The sequence below is a fragment of the Elaeis guineensis genome, chromosome 3 (assembly GCF_000442705.2).
Source record: "Elaeis guineensis isolate ETL-2024a chromosome 3, EG11, whole genome shotgun sequence".
Lineage (NCBI taxonomy): Eukaryota > Viridiplantae > Streptophyta > Magnoliopsida > Arecales > Arecaceae > Elaeis > Elaeis guineensis.
Genome location: NC_025995.2, coordinates 74,097,287 through 74,101,331, shown reverse-complemented (window position 1 = coordinate 74,101,331; position 4,045 = coordinate 74,097,287). Strand labels below are relative to the sequence as shown.

At 38.3% G+C, this 4,045-nt stretch overlaps 1 non-coding gene across 1 annotated transcript; it reads left to right on the top strand.

Moving 5' to 3' along the window:
- The first annotated feature begins 3,716 nt into the window (after positions 1–3,716).
- Positions 3,717–3,823, top strand: LOC140856831 (small nucleolar RNA R71). The gene has a single exon (XR_012140431.1). It is a non-coding gene; the product is annotated as a small nucleolar RNA R71 (small nucleolar RNA).
- Positions 3,824–4,045: the final 222 nt, after the last annotated feature.

The following is a 4,045-nucleotide window of genomic DNA, read 5'->3' as shown; positions in this document are numbered from 1 at the left end:
TAACTTAATGTGAGAGAGGTTTATTATTTTCTTGCAATTTAGTCTCCTTATTATCCATTATTTTTTTTAACATTGCCCACCTTTTTACATGAACCACAACGCTTACTTACGCGAAGGGGCCTGGTTACTCAGTAGAAAACTAATATATATATATATTTTAAATAAATTTTAAGGAGAATTTTTGCATATCTCGACCTTTTCACCTAATCTCTCATGAAGCAGATTCTTTATTGAGATCAGTAAGAAGAGGGTTGTAGAATCACTCCTAAAATTTGGTCTAGTCTAAACCTTACCATTCATTGGGTTTTCTTAATAATTTATTCCTCAGTATCTCTAAAATTATCTTAACCGTTAATCATTCATTGATTAGGATGCCTAATTGACTCTTAATCAAAATAAAATTTGGATACACAAAACTAATTATTTCTGATCATACTTGAGGATTTGATTAATTTTCTTTTCCCCCCAACTTAATCTACATTGTCCTCAATGGAGTAGGAAAGCAAAGAAAATAAAAGGAGAGAGTGCACCTAGGATAATTTTTGCTTCGAAAGTTGAAGATAGTTTCATTGATTAATAGGCTCTTGTTCTAAATTTCTGCAGCTGCAGTAAAGTAAAAAAAAATATGAAATCATTGGGTTACCTCCCAACAAGTGCTAAGTTTTACGTCTTCAGCCAGACGTCAAGTTTATTAATAGACTCTTCCATACAGAGCGGTCCTTTATTCTTAAAAAAAATGAAGACCAGTTAAAATAAAATAAAAAAAATTTGAGTTGTCTCTCAAAAAGTGCTAAGTTTAATATCTTCAGTCAGACACTAAAAGAGTATCTATCCTATTCCTGCTCGAATCTTAACATGAGTGTCGACCCCTCTTTCAGAAATAATATGTCCTAATACAATTTCTTTTCGCACCATGAAATGGCTCTTTTCCCAACTTAGGATAAGATTTATCTCCATACACCGTTTAAGAACTTTGGAAAGATTATGGAGACAATCCTCAAAGGTGGTTCCAAACACAGAAAAATCATCCATAAAAACTTCAAGATATTTGTCCACTATATCCAAAAAAATGACCAGTATGCACCGTTGAAATGTAGCGGGTGCATTGCAGAGTCCGAATGGCATACACCGAAAAGCGAAAGTGCCATAGGGCAGGTGAAGGTAGTCTTTTCTTGGTCATCCGAAAATACAGGTACTTGATTGTACCCTGAATAGCCATCAAGATAAAAGAAAAAACTTTGTCCTGCTAATCGTTCTAAGATTTGGTCGATGAAGGGCAATGAAAAATGGTCCTTCCTAGTAACGGTATTTAGTTTTCTATAATCTATGCATACTCGCCATCCAGATGATATGCGAGTGGGAAGCAGTTCACCTTCTTTGTTCTTAACCATAGTAATACCTGATTTCTTACATACTACTTGAGTGGGACTGACCCATTTACTATCGGATATGGGGTAGATGATTCCAGCATCTAACCACTTTACCACCTCTTTCTTTACTACTTCACGTATGTTTGGGTTCAATCTCCTCTGCATATCTCGATGGGGTTTGGCATTTGCCTCAAAATGAATATGGTGCATGCAAATGGAGGGGTCAATTCTTTTTAAATCGGTAATGGACCAACCGATAGCCTCTTTGTGTTCTTTCAGAATACCAATCAATTGTGTTTCCTGATTAGGGGTCAAGTCTGATGCAATAATTGCCGGGAGGGTGTCATTGGGTCCTAGAAATATATACTTGAGCGTAGCAGGAAGGGGTTTCAATTCTAACGTAGGTGGTGATTCTAAAGATGGGGCTATTGGTGTACTGGCTAATGTGGGCAATAGCTCATACTTGATTGTCCATGGAGGAGTGATTTTATCGTGTGGTGTATCCAACAAGGTGGTAACTTCTTTCATATATCCCTCAAAGTCATACACTCCAAAGTGAGCCAAGCAAGTATCTAAGGGGTTTGGTGCTAGAATTATGGGTGTTGCATCTTCTATAATATCTTCTAGTGTATCCACTTCGAAGCAACTATCCATTGATGGTCCTTGGGAAGCACCAAACACATTCAGTCTCAATTTCTTATTCCCAAATGATACATCCATGACTCCTATCCTACAATTAATGCATGCATTTGCCGTAGCTAGAAAGGGTCGTCCTAAGATAATGAAAATTTATCTCGGGTTGCCACTTAGTTCCATGTCGAGAACCAGAAAATCAACTGGAAAGTAAAACTCATCTACCTTGACCAAGACATCCTTAAGCATTTCATGTGGTTCCTTAATTGATCTGTCAGCTAATTGCAGTGTGACTGATGTGAGTTTCAGTTCTCCAAATCTAAAAAGTTCATACACCGAACTAGGTAAAAGATTCACACTTGCCCCTAAGTCCAGAAGAGCTTTTTCAATGTGATAATCTCCTATAACATAGGAAATGATGGGGGCTCCTGGGTCCTTAAGCTTTGGAGGAGTGGAATGCTGGAAGACAGAACTAGCCTGTTCAGTGAGGCATACTTTCTTTGGGATTTGTGATCTAGATTTATATTTTTGGATGCACAAATCCTTCAAAAAATTGGTATAAGCAGGGACCTATTTGATTGCGTCTAGAAGGGAAAGATTGATTTGGACTTGATTAAACAATTCCAACATTTCGTCAAGTCTTCCTCCCTTCTTATCTGTAGGAATAGGAGCTTTCAGGGCATCCGGAAATGGGGCTTTAGGCAAGTAAGATGATTCCGATGCAGTTGGTTCATTATCTATTTTCAGGTCCTCCTTATTCTTGGGTGATTTGGCTTCGATTAGAGATTTAGGGTCGGTCTCATTGGTTTTACTAGTGTGTTCAATGACCTTCCCACTTCTCAGAGTCATGATTGATTTGGCGTGTTCAGAAAAAGCTTCTGGGGTATTAGAGCTCTCAATCACAAAATGCCCTCTTGGGTTGCTCTCGGATTGGCTAGGTAATTTTTCTCCTTCCCTCCTATTAAATGCAGTCGCTAGTTGACCTATTTGGGTCTCTAGCTTAGCAATGGATTATGTGTGGGAGTTAAGGGTCTGAGTGTTGACTTCTAATCATTCTAGTACTTTCAGAACTTTTTCCTCAAAAGCTGAGCTGTGACCAGTAGTAGACGGTTGAGGAGCATTTTGAAATTGATGGTATGGTCCATGCCTATATGTTGGGTCCTGATATTGAGGTCGATGTGTGGCAGGGCCAACCACTAGTTGTGGTCTCCAAAAAAAAATTGGATGGTTTCTCCAGCCGGGGTTATAAGTATTCGAATATGGATCGTTTCCTGATCTGCAAGCTTATTGGACTTGAGCTTGCCGAACCTGCCGTACATAAACTCAAGAAATTGAGGTGCGGCTGGACATTCACCAACAAAATGGTTCGGACTTGCACACAATGCACAAACTTCTTGGATTGGGTTAGGTGGAATCGGAGATTGTTCAGTATTTAGAAGACGGTCTAATTTTTGGGATAGTTCATCTACCTTACTGTGGATATCCATGACGTTTCCAATCTGATAAATTCCACTTCTTTTTTGTTAAAGCATGGGTTGTTCTCTAGAGGTGGCAGACATATGATGTAGGAAATTCTCACTAAGTGCTTCTAAGAGTTGCCAGGCTTCATCCTCACTCTTTAGCATGAATGTCCCACCACATGATGCATTAACCATTTATCGGTGTTTCTCCGATAGACCATCATAAAAACACTGACAAAGTTGCCATTTAAGGACAACATGGTGTGGACATTTACGAATGAGGTCCCTTAACCTTTTTCATGTCTCATGAAAAAGTTCACCTTCCAATTGGGAAAAACTAGTGATAGCTTTTCTAATTTGATTTGTTTTTTTGATTGGAAAGTATTTCTTGATAAATTCTCTCTGAAGATGATCCCAAGTTGAAATGGTTATAGAGTCTAAGAAGTTTAACCAATGCTTGATTTTGTCCTTAAGTGAGAAAGGGAATAGTTTCAACCTAAGGACATCATCGGAGAAGTTTTAGATTTTTACTATGGAATAAATTTCAAGAAATTCATCCAAGTGTTTGTATGGGTCCTCGTT